This window comes from Falco biarmicus, chromosome 6, assembly GCF_023638135.1.
Source record: "Falco biarmicus isolate bFalBia1 chromosome 6, bFalBia1.pri, whole genome shotgun sequence".
Classification (NCBI taxonomy): domain Eukaryota; kingdom Metazoa; phylum Chordata; class Aves; order Falconiformes; family Falconidae; genus Falco; species Falco biarmicus.
The window spans coordinates 12,205,942-12,229,208 of NC_079293.1; the positions used below are offsets into that span (position 1 = coordinate 12,205,942).

The window sequence follows — 23,267 nt, forward strand, 5'->3', positions numbered from 1 at the left end:
AAGCAAAGGGAATTTCTGAGCAAACAGCACACTAAATATAGAATAAATTCAGAAGGACTTTCAGAAGACTCCAGCTAGCACTTCTTAAAATGCTGTATTTTTGTATAAAACTTCAACTTAAAATAGCCCAATATAAGAAAAAAAAAAATATCTGGACAGCAGCTATTAAAAGTCCCAAACTGTTCCCATTTCCGTAACATTCTTCATTCCATCACTACCACATCAACTAGCCTTATCTCTGCCTCGTACACTTGTAAAAATGTATGCAAACAGTAATGGAACAAGTGACTAGGAGATTACAAAATCCAATTTTCCTGCTCCTAGTACAAATTCCCAATACACCAAAACACCCACCTATGCTATCTTACTCACTGCAGAAAACCCCATGCTAGCTGCTACAAAATGTATTTAAAAAGACAAACTTGCACCCCTAAACACAATTCCACAAACATACACTACCATATACCATTCAAGACTAAGAGATCAATAATTACAATCATAAGGTTCTGCTCTGTCACCACACTGTGCTTTAAAAGAAAGAAATAAAATGAAATAAATTTCTAGTATTATCTAATGTTTCGGATATTGTATTTCTACTGAAATCTCTGCACTTACTAAGCCATCAACACATCAACGTATATCCAATGCTTCATTTTCATTGCTGAATAAAACAAGAGGGAAAAGGAAAGTGTGAGCGGCATAAATTGACACTGGAGGCATTAACGAAGGACAAAAGGCAATGAGAACTCACTGGGTCCTGTAAAAGTCCATTGCCAGAGTCACACACTGGTACCTTTCTCACAGCTGAAGTATTTTACCTAAGAAACACTTCTATTACTCTTTCATGCATTTTTCTGTTCTTCTGGGCATTGCCAAAAAATCCCTTCCAAAAGCTGACACAGTTCCGGCACTCATTACAGGTGCTCTGAGGAGCGTAAGTTTTTTAACCTTTGAAATGAAACCATTAGTCACAAGCTGCCATTATTGTCAAAGTATCATCAGTATAAAAATATGCATATATTCACTGTCAGCAGAGTGCAACTTAATGCAAACTTGTTACCCAGCATCACGCCCTCCCTTGCCCAGTTTAAAAAGGAAAATGACGGAAATCCCTTGGCATTATCAGAACATACAGCTGATACGTTAAGATTAGCACTGGCTATGAGGTAAAAATTTTTGCAGGAGCCACTTGTTAAACTGCTGAAGGCATAACAGTTCTTAGGACCTGTGGCCTCTAAAATAGCCACTAATTTTTTAGTAGCACCCTCCAGGGCACAGAAGACTGGCACTGCTGTACTTGGAAAGAAAATTGTATTTTGGAATTTGCACTTTATTACACACTAAACCAAGGTTTACGGTGTCTAGAAGGGCCAAATAAGGTCTAGAAAGTAGTGAAACTTCTCATTCTAATAGAATTTCAATTCTACATTAGCAAGAATATGATTTAAATGTAGCTTTACATTAAGTAACAAGGCCTACAGAAAAAGAATATTACAAAAAAACAGAAGATCCCTTTGAAGAACTATTTTAGTTTTCCTTTATATGCAGACAAAAAAGATTTTCATATTAAATGCCTCATGAAAAAGTGTGGCCTTAGTGTCAAGCTTTCAATGAACTAAAAAAATAGGGAAAATTAACAGATGTAAATAGGATTTTTAAAATCTCTTGTTAAAGGTGAAGCCACATTTATTCTTAGTGTTATCTGCAGATGCTGTTGTGGTTAAAAAAAAAAAAAAAGATTAAAATCAACTTTTTTCTGTATACTGCTTACATTTGTTTATATAAAAGTCTGATGAAAAGGGTTTGTAATAACTCCCTTTAACATTTTTTAATGTTTTAAAAATTAAATCATATAAAAATATATATAAAAACATGTGCTTAAAGAAAGGATTTTGGAAGGGAGACTGGAATAAAGGACTCTTATATCAGAAGAACTATACGGCCACCTTGACCAGCATGGAGAACAGCTTTTCTGATGTGGTTTTTCTGAAGGCAGAACTGCCAAAGGCAAATTCATGATCATTCAACCAGCGCAAGAGGGACTTCCATTCAAAAAAATCAGCAGGCATTTCCGCTTTTTCTTAACAATTAGGCCTTGAGTGACATAAATATGACTTAGAGGAAATTAAAATATCACAGCTCACATAATTATGTAAGAAATAAAAACTTAAATGTAGAGCAATATATAGTGCAAATCCGCCTCGTTTAAACAATGCGGAGACAGCCAAAGAGCAACACATGGGTTACCAGCTTTGATATTAGGTCATTGTTTGCCTCCCTCTTTTGTAAAGAAAAAGGACCAGGTGATATTCGAACATCCTATTCACCCCCATCTCAATGTCTTTATCAATGAGTTTGCAGACAACACCAAGCTGAGTGGGAGTGTTGATCTGCTTGAGGGCAGGAAGGCTCTGCAGAGGGATCCGGACAGGATGGATCAACGAGCCAAGGCCAATTTGAAGAAATTCAACAAGGCTCAGGCCAGCTCCTGCACTGGAGTCACAGCAACCCCACACAACACTACGGGCTTGGGGCAGAGTGGCTGGAAAGCTGCCTCGTGGAAAAGGACCTGGGGGTGCTGGTTGATGGCTGGCTGAGCGTGAGCCAGCAGTGTGCCCAGGTGGCCAAGGAGGCCAACACTATCATGGGTCCCTCGCTACAAGACAGACACTGAGGTGCTGGAGCGTGTCCAGAGAAGGGCAGTGAAGCTGGTGAAGGGTCTGGAGCACAAGCGTTATGAGGAGCGGCTGAGGGAACTGGGGTTGTTCAGTCTGGATAAAAGAAGGTTCAGGCGAGACCCTAGTGCTCTCTACAGCTACCTGAAAGGAGGCTGTAGGCAGGTGGGTGTCAGTCTCTTCTCCCAGAAACAAGCAACAGGACAAGAGGAAACGGTCTCAAGCTGTGCCAGGGGAGGTGTAGATTGGATGGCAGGAAAAACTTCTTCCCTGAAAGGATGGCCAAGCACTGGAACAGGCTTCCCAGGGAAGTGGGAAGTAAATGACAAAGTTGTGCCTATGTAGAGTATGCATTATCCAACTGAGTTATCTACATGAAATGTCCGAGTTTGAACCTTTCTCATTAACAAAGTGTTGAACTTGCTGTTAAACTACCATTGTAAAACAGTAATTCCTTGTACTGTGTATCCTATATGATAGACTTCCATCTTCCTTTGCGAAAATGGTCTGTATTCGTATCTGATTCTTAGGAAATTATCACTTTGACCAAAGGATGAGGCTTCACTATCCAGGAGGCAGTAGTCCTTACAGAAGAACCTCAAACACGGTTCCAGTTTCGGTACAGAGAGTGAAGTCAGGCCCAGCTGCAGACATCAACAAAGATCGTATTTGGATTTATTATTATTACTTTGCCTTGCCACTGGCCCTAAGACCTCCACTGAGACCACAGATTCTCAGGAGCAAAACCTGGAGACTATCAGAACACATAGTAAAGGAGTGTCCACTGAGACAAGAAACAACCTGAAGAAAGAAGATGGACAACTGAAGGGAAAAGCATTATCTCAATTTAACAAAGGCAAAGGCAGACCTGAGGTACAGGCAGACTCCAGCTTCTCCAGAGTGGCAGCACACAAAGGTTAATTGTACCTCAAGTCTCTGTCCAATAACTCAACATCCAGACTGATTCCTTCTTAAAGAGAAATCAAGAAGTACAAATCTCAGAGTAGCACTAGCAGAACAATGGCAAATTTTCTGTATGACAATGACTGATAATTGCTTCTGACACTTGTTGCAGGCTGCCAGAAGTCTTCCAGCTACAGTTACATTCAGCATCACAGCAGCGCAGTACACCTTTCAAAAAAAAATCAGATACTCTTGATTGTAATTTCTGGCAAACAAGCAGCCGAATTAGCAAACTTTCATCACAGTTAGAACTTCTGGAAAATCCCTACCCTCAAAGTTCAACCAGAAGCACCAAAGACATGTAGATGTGGTGCTTTGGGTCATGGTTTAGTGGTGGATTTGGCAGTGCTGGGTTAACAGTTGGATTTGATGATCTTAAAGGTCTTTTCCAACTTAAACAATTCTATGATTCTATGATTAAATTGTCTTAAAGTGACCACTCCAGAACTGCTTCATCCCAGCACACACTCTGGGTACTGCCTATCAGTTGTGCCTAGACAACTGAATATCAGGGGCTGGTACCTTTCAGGTATTTCACATTAATTTAAAAGAAAGGGAAAAATTTATGCTTTTGGAAGAACAGTATATTTTGTCACCCTGCTCTTGCAATGGAGGATCACTAAGGTATCTGAGTATGTATCACAGCATCACTCCCACATACTAACTTCTTGAAACTCTGAATTTCAAAATTAGCAGACACACTTTGGTACAGAAGGAAGATACCATTGATAAAGCAAGTAGCTAGTGTCAAGATTTTGTTTCTATCAGAGTGCTTATTCTGTAGTTTGGGGAAGAAATACAACTGTCAGTCCCAAGGTAAAACATATCTCACATTTGAAAGACCTATCTCTCTCCTTAGCACAACCCTCAGAATATCCTAACTCCCTCAACTATCTTTCCCCAGCAGATCTACTTACTTGTGTCTCTCTGTCTCTTCCTCCTCTTCCCCAACTTTTTTTTTTGTTGGTTTTTTTTTTTTTTATTATTTTTTTGGCTAACGAATATCACACGTCCAACAGCTTTTTTTTTTTTTTGGGGGGGGAGGCGCAGGGAAGTAGGGGGGAGTGGGTGAGCTGCTGCATCTCTCTGCACATGCTTGTGGTCAGCAGTGGTCTGTGAACAGTAACATTTTCTTGTGTAGCCATGAAGCCATGATTAAACATATTGCAGTCTGAGATTTTATTGTGCATCCCTTATGAAGCACACTGGGGCAGACACCTGTTCCGTATTAAAGTCCGCATCCTTCTATCCTTAACATCATCCAAAACAGCCAAGACTTAAGTTTAGTGCAAGACTGTGTGTTGCAGTCACCCCTCCTAAATGTAGCACTGATGCACTTTGGCTCTTTCATACCCATCTTCTGGCTGCCAAGATACAGGATGACACTATTGCTTATCTGTTTCTCAGCAGTTTGGAAAACTTGTTACTTTCTCCAACATCTTGAAAAGAAACAGCTAGACCAGCCCAGGAGAGTCAAGGTTTAGTTCTGTGTTAACCACAGTATTACTGTGTGACAATCTTTATTTGTGAGAATATATATATATATATATCTCTAAATGGGGTCTTCTAAATTGAGATAAAATGGCAATAATGAGCTGGAAATGCTCCTCTTCCCCTTGCCAGCTGTTTCAGAGGATGTAGGTGCAGGATCAAGGCAGAGAATTCTATGCCACCTCTACAGGTGGCTGATGCTGTTTAGAATTAGATGCGAGGAACAGATTTAGGTGCTGTTTCCTCTCTCCCCTCCCTTTCCACTGTGCCGCTGGAGAAAATGCAGAGAGGAACAGCAAGATGTTCCAGGTGGTGGGATCAGTGCTAGAAGTGGCCAAGCAGGTCCCTGATCCCAAAGAGTGCAGGGAGTAAAATAAGACTGCCTGCCATCATGTTTGCTCATCCCAAATGACACTATGCAGCCTACGAAATGATGCACCTACATGGCTTATCTTAAATACTGCAGTGAAGTTTTCTAATGCTGTCTCACATACTACTATATATGACATGCATATGCACAGACACACATACAATGGAGATATCCACACACTGCCTGGGGACCGAAGAGTTATCCCTACCCACCAAAGTGTGGTACTGGGGAAAAACTACAGAAAAGAACCAGAGAGATTTCCCAGCCAAGAGCAGCTGCTGATTCAGCAAAGCAGGGACCTTAACATGTTCAGAGCACTTTCTGTGGTTTTGATTAAGGCCTCTGCTGTACAGCGCTCTCTTTGCCCCAGTTGTTTTTCATTTCTTCCACCTGCTCAGTCTTTTGGCTGTACTTGCACCCTCACCTCAGATTTCAATGTCCTTTACTCCTTTTTCTTTCCATTCAGCTGATTCCTTTTAGCTCCATTCTTCACCCACCCAAAAAGCAGAGATGCCACCTTTAATTAAAAAGAAAACCACACACCATTCCCTCAGGCACCAAGCCTGCACAGATTAATATGTACGTGCACACAACCTCCAATATGTCAGGCTGGAGATGACAAGGCTGGACAGACGCAGGGGACGTGGCACCCTGCCTACAAACCTTGAGACTAACACATTTATTGCTGCCTTACAGCTGATCTACTCGTGGTCTTTATACCTCATCTCCCTTTTTTCTGCTTATTCTGGTGCAGGGCCTTTCCACAACCCTCTATCACACAGCTTCTGTGACAGCAGGGGCCCTTTCCTAACCAGAGGAAGCACTCTTCTTGTATAAGCAAATTCCAAACATTCAAAACCACAAAGGCCCCAAAACTCTGAGACTGAGTTAACACAGCAAATTGTGGTTTTTGTGAAAACTAATAATGTGGATTACTACTTGTCAGGTTTAGGAACTCTAAGATGTGGCTAGGCTGGGTTTCCAAGTCATCTGCTACAAACTAGAGCCCTAACCACCCTCTTGCTAAACCAGACCGTATCTCTCACATGGATCTACCTTTCAATGAGAAGGTATGGGGCAGCCAAAGAGTAGTTAGGTAATACTATAAAATGCTGATTTTCTGGGAACATCGAATCCAAATGCATGAAGCTGTCCAGTTCCTTCTTCAGTCAAGCTACCCTGTGTTTCCGGATGCTCTCATCGCACCATCCAAGCCTGCCGAGATCCAGGAAAGCAGTTCTGCCAAGCCCCAAGCGTCTGAACCTAATGACTCAGACCCCTCTCTTCACAGTCATGAGGCTGGCTCACACTATGAGTATTTGTGAACCTTTGTATTTTCTACTCGCCTTCCAATTTATTTATTTTCACACTGAAAATAAACGTTCACTGCGTCCTGATTTGTATGCTTAACCATCTCCAGTTCAAACCCAAAGTGAAACAGACACATAAATATGCAAGTCCCAGGTCTTCTACCAAAGGATCCATCACTTTTCATTATCCAATTCTCAGTGTGCAGAAGTGCTATTTTACGCTAGTTCTGTACTAGACAAACAGGCAGCTGCACCACTCACAGCCTACTTCCAGGCTCCCACTACAGCTAATTCCAGCCTTCCCCTCACATCTCCCTGCTGTCATATATTCCTCTTCTGTCTGATCCCCACAGATGTGCCTGTACGCCTTCAGAGTCTAACTTTTCATGCCTTAAGGGAAGTGTATTTTCTTAGTTTCCTGCTCACTTGCTGTGTACTTTCCCCCTCCCTGCCGTCCCTCACAAGGCCACGGCCTGCACTCTCATCTTCTCATTTTTCCTCTCCCACGGCAACTAAGCAGCCACAGCTTATCTAGCAAATAGCCTTGCCAGCACAATGCAAAATGCCAACTATTTACAGTCTTTTCTCATTAATTTGGTTGGTTACCTTGTGAGGCCATTTAAAACACCTTAGCCAGCACGAGACTCAGGTTTTAACACAATACGATAAAGTAAGAATTTTATCAAACAAAGTAGCTCAGTTTCACTGATGGCAGTTTAACGACCACTCACATTCAAAAGGTACTGCTTCGCATGTGGAGGGAAACATCCTACCTCAACAGCCATAACATTACTTGAAAAATGAGTGATCCCCAAAGGAATGATAGCGATCTCAAAAACCCTGCAGGAGAGATCTGGAGAAAGTGGCAGGTCTGAAAACACCGTCAGAGCCAACGACTGAGCTGAAGCTTTTGCCATTGCTGTCTGCGTGCAGCAATGAAACCTGGACAGTCTGGGGACAGCTTCCAGCTGAGGAAATACCCACCCATGATCTTCCCCAGGGAGCCCTGTGCCAGGCAGCTACAGAAACCACTGACTGCTCCCCAGCTCCCTCCACTCCCTGCTACAATACCTGGTTTAAAATAGCAACCAGCTTCCAACCCTTTCCTCCCTCCTGAAGACAAGGAGGGGTACCACTGGATATCATAGAATCACTGAGGTTGGAAAAGACCTTTGAGATCATCAACTCCAGCCATTAACCCAGGACTGTCAAGCCCACCACTAAACCATGTCCCTAAGCACCACATCTACACATTCTCTGAACGCTTCCAGGGATGGTGATTCCACCACCTCCCTGGGCAGCCTGTTCCAATGCATGACCACCTTTTCCATGAAGAAATTTTTCCTAATATCCCATCTAAACCTCCCCTGGCGCAACTTGAGACCATTTCCTCTTGTCCTATCACTTGTTACCTGGGAGAAGAGACCTACACCCACCTCACTACAAACTCCTTTCAGGTAGTTGTAGAGAGTTATACGGTCCCCCCTCTCAAATAGTAGCAGATATCTGTGTTCAAACAACAAAATCCTATGCTGGGAGACACAAGCATGGCTTCTGTGCTGTCACCACACCTCCAGGGACAGCCCAGACATACCCTCAGCCACAACTGGACAGTGCTTTGTATCTCTGAACATCGACCGCAGTTTGCCGCCTCAGCAACATTTTATGAACTGAGCATGACATTTGCACTGAAGAACACTGCAATTTCCTTACAGTTTTGCAGGAAGCTCACCTTAAAGAGAAATGCAATTTAATATACATAGAATGGCTCTTTAACGCAACCTGACTTGTCTAGGATCTTATTTTATCAAGAGCATGATTATAATGCCTGGAATGAGGAAAAAGAAAAAACTGCACACATTCCTAAAATATTACAGATTGAACTCTGATGTAGTACACATATATATTACCTATTACATACAACATATGTAATATGCATCAGTGTAACCATGATGATTTACACATCTGAAGGCAAGTAAAGTTGAAAGCCTTAAGGTAAAATATATTATGAGATAAAGACACACACACCTTTACAAATTGGTTTAGAATACATCTGGAAAGTACCACACCATTATGAACTGTCTTCTACTGAACAGACAGTCATAGTACTTCCCAGGTTTACGAAATGTAACAAAACATATTTTGGGAGCTAGTAAAAAATAGGAGGTCGATAGCCCTGGGATGCAGCTCTCTGAAGGACAAGCATCTTGATATCAAATAAAAAGGGCACAACTTCAGAGTATAAAAAACTGCAGACTGCTAAATTCAGACAAACCATGGTAACAATACTGGGTTTGCATGGCAAGGTTTTGGTAGTGAATGAGCTACAGGGGTGGCTTCTGTGAGAGCCTGCTAGAAGCTTCCCCCATGTCTGATACAGCCAAAGCCAGCCAGCTCCAAGACAGACCCATGGCTGGCCAAGACGGAGCCCATCACTGACGGTGGTAGTGCCTCTGGGATAGCATATTTAAGAAGGAGGGAAAGTTTCTGCACAACTGGGCAACTGTAGCTGAAGAGAGGAATGAGAATACATGAGCACAGCAGCTCTGCAGACCCCCAGGCCAGTGCAGAAGGAGGGGGAGCGGCTGCTCCAGGCACCAGAGCAGAGATTCCCCTGCAGCCCGTGATGAAGCCCGTGGTGAGGCGGGCTGTGCCCTGCAGCCCGTGGAGGTCCGTGGTGGAGCAGGTATCCACCTGCAGCCCGTGGAGGTCCATGGTGGAGCAGGTTCCCACCTGCAGCCCGTGGAGGTCCATGGTGGAGCAGGTACCCACCTGCAGCCCGTGCAGGACCCCACACCGGAGCAGGTGGATCCCAAAGGGGGCTGTGACCCGAGGGAAGCCTGTGCTGGAGCAGGGTCCTGGCAGGACCTGTGACCCCTGCAGAGAGGAGCCCAGGCTGGAGCAGGTTTGCTGGCAGGGCTTGTGACCCTGTGGGAGGGAGCCCAGGCTGGAGCAGTTCGTGAAGAGCTGCAGCCCATGGGAAGGACTCACACTGGAGCGGTTCATGGAGGACTGTGTCCCATGGGAGGGACCCCAGGCTGGAGCCGGGCAGAGTGTGAGGACCCTGCCCCTGAGGGGGAAGGGGCGGCAGAGACAGCGTGTGATGGACTGACCCCAGCCCCCATTGCCCATCCCCCTGCGCTGGGGGGGGGGGGGTGGGGGGGGGTGGTTGGGTAGAGAATCTGGGAATAAAGTTGAGCCTGGGAAGGCGGCAGGGGTTGGGGGGAAGGTGTTATAAGCTCTGGTTTTATCTTCTTATTACCCTACTCTGATTTGATCAGTAACAAATGAAATTAATTTTTCCCCAAGTTGAGTCTCTTTTGCCCATGACAGTAATGGCTGAGGGATCTCCCTGTCCTGATCTGGACCCATGAGACCCATCGTATTTCCTGTCCCCCCACCCAGCCGAGGAGGGCAGTGACAGAGCAGCTTCGGTGGGCACCTGGCATCCAGCCAGGGCCAACCCACCACAGTAACACAACAAAAAAAGCTTTCATGTACCCTCAGTGGCCTCAGCTTCAGCCTGGAGGAAAAACTACTTTTCCTTTTCCTTCAGGGAAAACACTTTTAATTTTCTTGTTCATTCAGTTCTTGGCCTCTGACAAAGAAGTCAAAAGGGTGGCAGTTGCCGAAGTCAGTTATTGATTTTCTTGGTTTATTTACGAATGCCAGACGTGCAAGGGCCTGTCTTCAAAATTTAACACCTGGTATTTTACACCATTAAGTAAATTGCCAGGAAGATCAGTTCCTTTCCACCTCTGCAATTTTCATGTAACGAGCAAGTTGCCCTCACAGAAAGTTCACAGAACTTTGGCTTTCATAGAAAGCTTTCAAATTTAGGGGCCCTCCGCTAAAGCTATAGGTGGAAGATCCCCATCTTCTCTACTCTAAGAAGACTTTCTTCTGTGGTCTCAGCTGACCTCCATTCTTCTACCAGTACACGGGAAGGAAAACTCTGCCTCAAGCTCAAACACATGCAATAGGAAGCAAAGCAAAATGTAAAGAGGTGCAGCATGAGATCAACAGGACAGTCTTCAAGGGTAATCCCATGTACAATATGTTGCAGTAATCCAGCAGAAGGTGTCAGAAACCATGAATCACTCTGACAATGTCTTGATTTCAGAGAAATATGCCAAACACTTAAATGCAAACAGAAAAAAGCATTCTTGACCATAAATTCTGCAAAAAGAAAGCTGAAAACATTGCCAAACTACAAACCCTGTAAAAAATGAGGACAAACCCCCCCCATAACAGGAAGCACTAGTGTTGCTGCTGTTCTCCTCAGATTCTTCCTTCATATTAACTTCATTATTCTCACTTTACTTCAAGGAAACTTCTGCATTTTTACTTTTGATCCCATACAGGATAAATGCCAGGAAAGAAAGAATTGGATCACCTTGGCTGGATGAAAGAGAGCGCACTGTCTCATCTGCCACGTAACTAGAACTCCCCAGCTCCTTTTTCACATGGGCCATTTAAACCTGTTCAGACAGGGACAAGCTTAAAACTTGAAATATCCTCACCAGAAAAAGGGATGCTGCAGGTAAGCCAACCTGTAAATTCACTTCTGATTCCCTGAACTGATCAGTTCAGTCCAAACAGTTCCTGCTGGAAGTTATTTTACAGTGAGTGCTATACTGTTTGAAAACCACTTTTTTTTAAGGGAGGATGTTTTGCTTTAAGGTAATGTAGTTTTAAAAAAAAAATTTGCAAAATAAATTATGAAGAGATTTTCCTTATTGTGAGAGCTTTTAGATTTAAAAACTACAATCAATATCAAATCATCTACAAACACAAAATACAAGAATTGTATGTTAGTGAGGTTCTGTATTCTCAGAATAGATTACTCATTAAAAAAAATCAATATCTAATTTTGCTCTGAAATAAAAGAATAATGTACTGTGCATTTAATCTCAAAGGAATTTACACACTTTTTACATATAAACTATCAGAATCAATTCTTATAACTCTGCAATCTCCACCTCTGAGTGAATATAGTTCCTTTCTAGAAGTATATTGAAAAACAGTTTTTTGGGGAAAACAAAGGAAAACAAAATAGACAATTAAGACTGCAGGAAATTAGGGGTATAGAGAACAGAAAAAAAAAATTAAAAATACAGATATACCTTCGAACAATGATAAATGGGGGGGGGGTTTGCAGAAACCTAAGTAGCCATACCTTGGTTTCACTCTTCTCAAGTCTACTTTTTACCTAAAGCTTGGGGAGTAACTGAACAGTTACTAAACGCATTTGAGAAAAATATGCTTCTTTCTGCAAAATGTAAGACTTACAGGGACATAACCCATCTAAACAAATTCAACACCACTTAAGACTTACTCCAGTTGACAGATGGGCTTCCAGTGACACTTGTTCCCAGGCAGAGATTCACAAAAGTTAATCAAACTCTGCAGAGGCACAGGACCACAGCAATACCATGTTTTTCTGGTCAATGACTGCAACTTGTTCAACTGTGTCACCTGTCCCCATGATATGACTGCAGGCAAAATTGTCCCAATTTTCAGCTCCTGATCAAATTTCACCAATGCACTCTGCATATTTTAAGGGATGCTAAGCAACATAATGTTGCAATTAAAGTCAATAAAACAACTTGTACATATTTCTGTACAGCCTAGTTCTCAGGCACAAGCACACAGACACATTCAAAATCTCTTCTAATTCTCATCCATGAAGTGCAAACCCATTACCCTGATACTTTGCAGGTGGCATCCAGGGCTGAAATCAATAGAGTTAAACTAGGATGATCTACACTTCTCATAAATTCTGTCCTTTCTTCTCAACTGCCTAGCCTCATGCACCATGCACTCCATCAACCAGCTGCCTTCCTGTTCTACATCTATAGCTAAAAACACATAGCCAGCAGAACATTAAACTATAGCTAAAGTTTGTCATGCAATGTCAAAATTTTTGCAAAAAATAACAGCACCAAGGAGACTTAGCACATAAAGTAACTAAAATACTCATCAATTGTTCATGTCCTTTTACCGCTCAAGTTTTCACAGTTTTCACCTACATCTGTGCAACTTCATTTAATCAGTAGAAAACTTATTGTCCTGATGTCAAATATCAAACGGATTCTAAAGTTAATACTGCAAATATGCAAAAGTGTGATGACTTTATTTTGAAAATAACTTCATAAGAAAGGCTAATTAAAAACCTAGAGGATAATGAATATAAATTAAAAATTACTCTGCTTTCTTAGCACATGCAAGTGCTGAAGAAGTTGTGTAAAGAAAAGAGATTAGAAAGCTCAGACAGCTACTATGTCTGGTTTTGCGGAGTTCTTGATGCTTTTTCTAAGACCAATGGAATCATCAAAAGAAAACAGCTATGCTAAAAAATCATGGCTCGAAACACAACTAAACTTATTCAACCATCCAACAAAATGTCCTTTTGTTACACAAACTGCTTCATTGTCATTTCTCTCGAAAGTCCTACTACTAATCATTTGATCTGTAGAATACTTCCACATGATTAATACATACTGATGCAAACAGCCCACAGTTAATTCTTTGGATTGTTTGTATAGTGCAGGACTGTAGGTTTGCTAAATATCTGGAAAGAGAATGATATATCAATATAAAAATTATGAAATCCTATGTTATTGATATGATTTTGAAGCCTTCAGAGCATATTCAAAGACTTTAGAATTAATATATATTTTACAAAATCAGACAAAATCTTCATGAGCAGTGGCTACAAAACTTGTAATGCTTCCTAGGCTCACAGGCCAAACTAGGTTTGTAAAAAAATGCAGTATCTCTTATTAGACCTGCTAGTGTAAGATGTAGACGGGCTTTTGGGTACACAATTTCCTTGTTTGATCAATTCAGAGTATGCAGTATTGGTAACCAAGAGAAACACTTGAGAAGACACTTCACACTTAGGTCATTCAAGCATGTGCAGACTCCCATTAGCAGTTTTCAGAACAAACAAGAGCGGTCTGTTTCTTGCTAGAAAAGTAGTAGACTTTTTCTCTGCAATACAGTCGTACTTACAGAAAATAGCGTGGTTGGGCTTGTTCCATTCAGGAGCAATGTCCTAATAAATTTCTCATAATTAAGTTCTTTAAAAAAATAACTTTCAATAAAGGACCTTCAAGTAAATAACTGTATGTTGATACAAGGCATTTAAACCACCATTCTAACTAGAATTTGGTGTTTATCTAAAGCCCAAAATACAAAGAAAATTATTCTTTGGTTACATCCCAGATCCTTAAATTTTGAAACAGTTAATTTGCTAGATCCACCACTGTCATCACTAAAAATGTAGCTGTATCTACTAGGTTCAACTCTGATCAGAAAGCAACTCTCAGGGCATACACTGATCTTCATTGATTCCAAGGGGGTTTAACGTAGGAAAGAAAGAAGAAAAAAGAAATTCCTTAAAAAAAAAAAAAAAAAAAAAAGATTTTAAACACTACCCACTTTTATTACAGATATCTGAAAAACACATACACAGACATGCTCCCCTATCTTCAATAGTATTATCAATGCTTACCACAAGCAAAATGCACAAAGTCCTGACACTGAAAGTAAAACATACTTTGAGTTTGTTCACATCAGGTAAGTGCCAAAATAAATGTTCTAATTCAATCTAGAACTGTCTGGAAACAGCTACTCATCCTGCCATGTCTCTTCATGCCTCTGCAGTGGCAAGTGCATGAATGGGTTTGTGTGTGTCATTATTCTGAACGTTGCAACTAGCTTTTCTTGCCTCCATAACAGTGCCAGAAAATATATAAATGGAACATGACTTCCTTGTTTTAAACTCTCTCTGGACATAAGTGTCTGATACACAATCAAATTTTGAGGACGATTAGTTCAGTTATAAGTACAAAGAATTACAATGCTATCCTATCGCATTGTGCAAACTGTCTTACCTAACCATTAAAGCAAACTGATACTGGTATTCTTTCCTGCTGTTTGTTGTGAAAACCAAAAATAACTCTGACAAACATTTACTGCCTAGATTCCAAAACTAGGCAACACCACAAACACTGCATAATATTTTACCATATCTGTGAAGTATAAAAAAAGGGATAAAACAATTGCAACTCCTGACGGATGCAGAGATCTGATAAGCTATCTGCATTCTTACAGATCCAATATGTGGATCTGACTGGGGTAAATCACACAGCCCTGATCAGGTGTAAATCACTCCAGTAATTGTAAATTATATGCAAGTATTTCCAAAAAGCACTTGTGAAAAAGAGAAACCACTCTGTTTGTAACTGATTACATAAGATTTTCTTATATGTTTTTATCACCACTAGGAATTAAGACTCAAACTGTAGGCGTTCAAGCTTTTTCCCCCCAAAACGTAATTGCATGCCAGCATCTATTAATTAAAACCGGTAGGCCCAGGGGAGAACACAAATGCAGTGGGCACCAATAGGTAGAGTGAAGGAGACAGTAAAATCGGCTAGAAATTATAAATGGCTCTGATTCTTGGCAACCAAAAATAAAATTTCATTTTTTTCATTTTCCACCTTCAGTAATGCCTGCACCTTTACAAGCCTGAATACAAAGCCAGCAGTATTTTTAAATAGCCTTTTCTTAAGGTATTAAATTGAAGTCTTAAAATGCTTAGTAACTGCTTGATGAAGGAAGCATGCTACATCTTTGTTAGTTGCTTTCCTGTATCCAAGGATGCAAAAAATTCTTCACATGAGTCTTCAGAAATAAAAGGGCATTGACAAGACTGAGAATTTCAAATCTCTCTTAATGTTGTTCTCCTCCATCTCTTTTCCAGAGAAACAACCAACAGGAGGGTACCCTCCCCTTCTAGAGAAGAAGTCTCTTCTGCATAACTCCTTTTAAGATCTGGGTCTGTAACAACTCTATACTTTGAGAAGTTCCTACCCAGAGATCATGTGCTTTAACCCAGTCTTTGTTTTTAGGCTTAGGCAGGGCACAGGTAACGCCCAAGAATTTGTAGACTCACATACTTCTCAGTCGGAAAGTATTAGTGCAATGCCAGATAAAGCAGGCACGAAGCTTTGGAGGCTTATTGTATCAAGTGGAGAGTCATGTGGGGAGATGCATGCACAGAAATAATGCCCAATGCATTTCAATAAAACCACTGAAACTGAGGCCAGAGAAGAGCTCTCGACAAAAGCTTGCACTTCAGAACTTCCAAAATTTTAACATATGCCGATATGAAGCCCATTACTAGAACATGGTAGGGATGTTTATTACTGCCTGTCATCCCCTACCACCTCTTGCTCTTCTATAGCTTGCCAGGAATCCCCTATGAATCTGCTCTTACCTGCTTCCTGCTCCTGCCTTGGTGGTGAGATGGCACCCCAGTAGAACAGTCAATGACTGTCTCATAATTCCCTTACCACATGACTGCATGCAGTCATGAATACATTTTGACTGTATATAGCAGTCTCCTTGAACTACTCAGTCCACCTTCCTGCTTAAAAATCACTATCAGTTCTCTAAAATTCCCTGAAAGCCATGAAAACCTTCCTTGCAATTCTGAGGTCATCAGTTATACCCTTTGGTCAGGACACCTTTCTGGCCATACCTGCCCTCTCAGAGTTGTGAAAACGTGAAGCCTCAAATGAAGTTAAATTCCTCCTGAGTTAAATTTCCACTGGCCAAAAGGCAACAAGTTTCTGCACTGTTCAGTTCAATCTCTCTCGCCCTGAGTGAGAGCCTTGGACAGTAACAAGAAAGGGGCTGGAAGCACAGACCACAAGCAATCTCCCCCCAGAATGATTCAGATTGATTTGAGAACACATTAGATACTGGTCTCACTCTTAAGCTTTAAAACATACAACAAAGGGACATGCCAAGTCCTGCGTGAGGAGAGGAATTACCCCGTGCACCAATACATGCTGGGGGCTAACCAGCTGGAAAGAAGCTCTGCAGAGGAGCAACTTAGGATTCCTAGTCAACACCAAGCTGAACATGAGCCAGTAATGTGCACTTGCAGCAAAGAAGGCTAACACCATCCTGGGCTGCACTGGAAAAGCATTTCCATCTTCCAGAGGAAAGTGATCCTTCCTCTCTACTTCAGCATTGATGAAAGCGCAAACGGATGCCAAGTCTAGTTCTGGGGTCCTGTATACAGGAAAGACACGGATATACTGGAGTGAGCACAGCAAAGAGCCACGAAGATGGTTAAGGGGCTGGAGCACATCACACGAGGAAAGGCTGAGAGAGTGGGGACTGTTCAGCCTGGAGAAGAAAAGGCTCAGGGGGACCTTAATGTGTACAGACCCCAGTGGGGAGGAGTAAAGACAGAGCCAAACTCTTCTCAGAGGTGCCCAGTGACGGGACCAGAGGCAATGCACACAACCTGAAATACAGCAGGTGGCCATCTGAACATCAGGAAACACTTTTTACTGTGAAGGTGCCTGAACACTGGGAAAGGTTGTCTAAAGGCTGTGGTGTCTCTATCCTTGGAGATATTCAAAAGCCATCTGCACACGTTCCTGAGCTGTAGGTGGCCCTGCTCTGAGTAGGGGCTTGAACTAGCCACCTCCAGACTCCTGTAGTCCTCCAGGAGTAAAATCGTTTCACCATGAATTTTTACACTCAAGTGTCAGGATCAGAGTTGGCACTGCCAGGAAGAGGCGCAAGGCAATATTTTGTCTGTCTCGGTAATTCTAGGGGCTTAAACTACCCATGCATACAGTAAACAACCGGCACTCGGCTCCCTGCTCCATCACAGAGCCTCAAACATGGTGGTTCCAAACCCCTTTAAGTGCAAAGGAAGAAATACAGACTTTCAAGCAGCAAAGGTGAGGGCATCCTCCATTCCTCCTGCTCCACTGCACAGAAAGTGAGATTCATGGGACCACAGAAAGAATAAGCGAGAAGGAGTCTGACTCAAAAGAGGGAGTCTTGGTATTATCCATTTTATCCTTTAATTCCTTGGTGCCAAATGCACAACCGGTTCCCAGATCTCTCGACTCCTCCTTTGTCTTCTCAGTGAGATTAAAGATAGGCTTTAGATCCTTTATCCTAAAGACAGGATAAAGACAGACTTCCTCATGATGGCCCCTTAACTCTTGCTTTTATTTCTGCATACAGGCCCAGTTTCAACAGAAAGGACGAAGAATGATCCTACCTCTCCCTTCCCTACTGTTTACAGAAGGGAAATTACCATCAGGTGATTTATACCATTCAGGCTAAGGTCTCGGAACCCTACTTCCCGTAAGTACTACACAAAATAAGGGTGGTAGCAGCTGCCGCTGTGCTCTGAGCAGTATTCTGTGGTTTATGACAATGTTAGGTGTGGTCCAAGTGTTAGAAACAGAGAGGGTAACCAACAGTCTCCAGGAAATTGGTTAAGAGCTCTTGCCTCTGGGCCAGTCTGTTAATCTTCGGTGTTAGTGCAACTAGCAGTTCAGGCTGGAAGTTTCCAGGTGCACACAGGAAATTATATAGGGGTTATCTTGCAATCTCTGAAGAGTCTCACCAACTGCAAGTGACTTTCAGGATTTGGCAGCCCTGAAAACTGAGCAGCTCCAATATCCCTATTGATTCTAGAGACCTGAATTCTACCAAAATCAAGTTTGTGTGCCTCACTAGGTGGTCAAAATAGGGTGTTACGATCAATTTCTTCCTAATTATCAACTGCCACTCCCATGGAAAACCTTGAAATAACTCTTTAAATATTTGGGAAGGTTCCAAGTACCTGCAGGCTTCTCTACTGAAGCTTCTGAGGGTTACAAAACTATGAAGAACCTCCTGTTTCAACCTAAGTTTCCCAGCATTGCCACTACCTCAGCAAGCAATCTCTTTCACAAGCTTCTTAAATCCCATCAGAAGGGTAGTAAGAGCTTTTGTTCCCACTTCAATTTGCTCCAGAAAATGACTGCCATGGTAACAAGGAAGCTTCTTCTCATTTCTGGCCAAAATTTTGTCTAAGGTTGATTTATAGCTGTTGCCCCTTTCATAAGCTACTGTTCCATCAGAGGTGGAGAAAAGTACTTTGGCTGTCCCAGTGTATGGTCCTGTTGGGCAGTGAGAGTCCACAGGAGAATAGAACTGGAACTCAGCTAGCTGTGTTCCCAGCTGCCATGGTTTGCACTTAGTACTTAACTAATCCAGTGAGATAAGGCATACAATTGCACATAAGCATGCTTCAGTTTAGGTACATATATAAATACATGTAATTCTGTGACTTTTCTATGATTTAATTTTCCTGTATATTAACTGGGGTTGTTTCACTTCAAGGCACCTTATACCCACAAACAATACAGTTCCCTCAGGCTATTTAGTGTTTGAATGTACACTTTAAACGTTTAAACTATTTTTCCTTTAAAATGCTTTTTTTTTCGCCCCATTTTTGTAAAATGATGGTTACTTTCTCTCTTCAGCCTCATTGAAAACCCTCCCTCTCAGGCTTCCTCACAATCTGTTAGCCCCGTCAGCCACCAGTAGGGCAACGTCTGGACTTCAGGCTAGGCATCAGCCACTCAACACAAACTTCTTGTCTTTCAGCTACAGGAGTATCTACCATGTAAAACAGGAGTAAACATCTCCAATGTGAACTAGTCTGCAGGGGAGGCCATGGCACATTCTACCACTGTCCTATGCAAACATTTATACATACAGGAGCAGCAGAAGCTTAGGTTTGTAAGGCCAAGCCCCAATGAAAAGGGTTGCTAGAGACTACAGTCTTCAGAGATACCCACAAAATACAGTACAGTCACTGTAAAACAGTGAAACAAGACTGGATGAGAGTTGAGTCTACCATGGTAAAACTCTAACTATTCAACAGCCTGCTCTCCATGGTGCTGTCAAAAGCCTGCCATGCAGGAAGGTGAAGGTCTCCCAACCACAGAGGAATAAAAAAGCAAAGCTCTGAAGCCCCCCAGAGGAGTTCGTTCAGCTGAGAGAGAGGAGGATCTCCTTCCTACTCCCAGAGATCTCAGTATTTTAAACTTCTCTGACTCCTGGGTAACCAGACGCATGCAACGTGAGAGCAAGACAGCTCCTCTCTCTGCAAGTGGAGCTCTGCCTATTAGGCTTGACATTGAGTTAGGCTTCTGGACCCATAAACTTTTCATTCTCCCCTGTACAGGAAGCCAAACTGTTTCTACCAAACTGTAATGCGATGGCACTTGTCTAGGACACTATTTCTTCAGGCTACTAAGTGTACTGGACTTAGGCAGGCACTCTCGAACCACCAGGCTACTCCACCTAAAGCAGCTGGAAGCAGTAACGCTGCCTGTCCCCTGCACGTTAGGAAAGCAGCCATTGCTGTGACAACAGCACTTTGAGTTCAGCACTGAGTATCAATACGCATTATAGACGCACCGTATCAGCATCAGGTCTTTCCGAGGACTTATGCATATGATGACATAGTTTGTGACTCCCAAACAGGCCCAGGTGTAAGACAGACAGCAAGCAATTCAGCAGCCAAGGTACTCACATGCCCTGGTCCTATATGCCCTGGACACACAGGCACATGCAGCTTCTCAGATGCACTATTACAGAAAGATTTTGTGGACTGCGGTCAAGGTGCCTCAGTTTCTACTTAGTGCCAGGTAAGCACCGAAGTGCTTATGTGGATTTGAGTCCTCAGTGCCCTACACCACACTGTGACCCCACTTCACAAAGTCATAGGTATGTTCTCAGGAGTACCTAGTGACACTGCCCCTATTACAGCAGGAATGCAAAACCCACCTTTGGAGGTGAAGGCAATTTCAAGGCAATCAGCTAATGCTGAAGTGTTCCTCACGCCACAATACACCTGCTCACAGAAAAAATAAAAGGAGGAACCTTCACAAAAGCCCCAACTCCTCAATGCATTGCTTCAAGGTATTCAACAGGTCACAGGACAGCACCATGTTCCCCCGCTACAAACACCACTCACAGCGGCTTGAAATGTGGTATTGGAAGGGTGAGGGGAGGACGAGGTCTCTGCCACTGACCAGGTATATCTACCTATAGAAAAAGAAAGTGACACTGGCCAGTACAAGTTGCATGCCTTTATTCTAAGGGAGTGCCAAGCTCTGTTAGCCTCAGACTACTGAAGAAAACTCTGCAGGCAGAGAAGCTGACAGAGAGGGCAAGCTCTCAGGAACAGACGAGCAAGTAGTTTCAAACCGAAGCATGCATTTCTATCATTCTCCAGTGCAAGCAGTGAAAGCATTATGTGCCCACAGCCCTGCTCCCTGTAACAGCGCCCTGCTCCCCAGCTAGCATGCTGCAGTACGTGCTGATGTCAGCGTGAACTGGCAGAGGGCTTTTAGCTCCGAGTCAGAAACAGGGCTCAGGCAGAGAGGTACAGAGCCAGAGGAGAGGAACACAGCCTCTTTACTGATGTCACTTCTGAAATCCATTATAGTCTGCTCACAGAAACACCTCAAATTCCCTCCAATCCACGATTTTATGATCATCATGTGAGGAATATAGTAGTTGAACCAAGAATTCTTCCTACAGTTTCCTGCTATGAGGAGTGCTGGAAAGGAAAATTACAAGTACTGTTTCAGGAACTTTTACTGCTATCGGGACCATCCAGAACAGGAGAGAATTGCTGCACCCTTCTTAGCCCTTGTGATTCATGAGGCACCACGTACCCAGCCCCTCATCAGCCCAGGACTGAAGGGAGCCTAGTCTGCAACACAGATCAGTTTCGCTTCCAGGGGACATTACAGATTTGTATGTGGGTGTTACAGATGGAAATATTTCTCCACCAGGTGGTTTTAAATGATAACTGGTGGCTGTTTTGCTGAGACATTTGGATAATCAGAAAAACTTTTACTGAAGACAATAGGAAGGGATGGTGATATATGACTTATAATATAGCTGTGTCATCTGGATAGCACCGTTATGTATTTGTAACAAACCTCTACAGAATTACGAAAGTAAATTCTTGTCTCAAAATCCAATCTTACAAGAGTTACTCTCTGGAAAGATGAGTCCTTCTAACTTGTCTAACTTGTCGCAAAAAGGAAACGCGTGCTGGGCATACAGAAAAGTCAAAAGATCTCAGAAAACCTAGTGGCTCTCCATAAAAGTCAAATCATAATCCATATGAAAACTATTTCCTGTGACCTAATTTTTGAAAACCAACGATATAGCTGAAGGGAATATACACGTTTGTGAGTAAAATCACAATTTCTCAGACCAATGGAGAGCCTAGACCATTACGCCCATGATTTGAAAGAACTGGTGTAAGGAAATAAAACTTTTAACCTTGGGTATCACAAACCTTTCAAGATAATAAGTAATTTCAAGTTGAATTCACAAAGCACAATTCTGGCCTCTTCTAAAACTGTATTTAAAGTGTCCTAAATTCATTTAGTAAAACTGCAGAACATTAAGATTCCCATAATCTCACAAAAAAAAAAGGAAGTATCAGTCCAGAATTCAGAACTGCCAATGCAAAAGAAGAGCAGAAGAAGAAAAAAAAAAGGAGGGGGGGGAGGAGGGGGGGGGGGGGGGAAGGAGGGAAATTTATGCTCTGTCCCATGTTAACAAGAATAGGGATGAGACATTACCATCTCTACCAACAAAAGTTCATTCTTGCAGTGACTGTAAGATTTATCGTATTGCTCTACAGCATCATCACAGAAGCAGTAATCTTCTTCATGGAATAAAAGCTAAATATTTATGGGGAAGTAGCTGTGCTGGAGGACAAGGAATGGGAGAAGGATAAATGTAGTTTAGAGCCTCTGAGCTACTCCGTTATTCCATTTTCTTCTGATAAATAGAAACCGAGCGGGGATCCTCCACTTGGGTTTCCCCACATTGACTAACACAATGTGTTTTTGCAAAACACTTCTGGCCTCAACCACCCCACCTCCGAGGCTAGCCACACCCCAAGTGTCATGAGGAGAACAGCAAACAGAACTCTTGGTCTTGGACCCAGATCCAAGCACCACGTACCCAGCCGGCTCCTCGGCAATACGCAACACTAGCAGCTGGGCCTTGAAACTCCCTGTTGCAATCACCCCTAGCAGCCCCTGTAAAAATCCAGCACCCAGCACCGGCGGGAAGGGACTGAGACAGCAATGCACGGCAAGTCTGTCCCAGCTCCGCCAGGCACGGTGCACGGAGCTGAAGGCAGGAGCCTGTGGGGACATGGTGTCTCCCTCCGTCTGAGAAAGCCACAGGGAAGAGCTGGCACCCGCATCACCCCAGTGGGCATTTCCGATGCTGCCAAAAGAAACACCCGGATCACGTCACACCTTCAGAGCATCCCTTCCAAGCACAGGTGTTTGCAACCAGAAGAGAGCGAGGTACGGATGCACCTCCCGTGGTAGGGAGGGTCTGGGTAACGTCAGAGGTTTGCACTATTCCAGTCACCTCTCCTGCCATCTCGCCCCCAGAGCAAAGAGGCCTGACGGGTAGTCAGAAGAGGAGAAGCCCTGATTCTCCTCCACAGGCCACATCTTCAATCTGTTTATTCTCATCACTCGCAGCAATTCGGTAACGTTGGAGGCTAGAAAACGTGGTCACATGCAC

The 23,267-nt window shown here is 42.9% G+C and overlaps 1 protein-coding gene across 45 annotated transcripts in view; it reads right to left on the minus strand.

Moving 5' to 3' along the window:
• Positions 1 to 23,267, minus strand: part of RIMS1 (regulating synaptic membrane exocytosis 1) — a 335,801-nt gene that overhangs the window by 310,879 nt on the left and 1,655 nt on the right. The window lies entirely within an intron of this gene.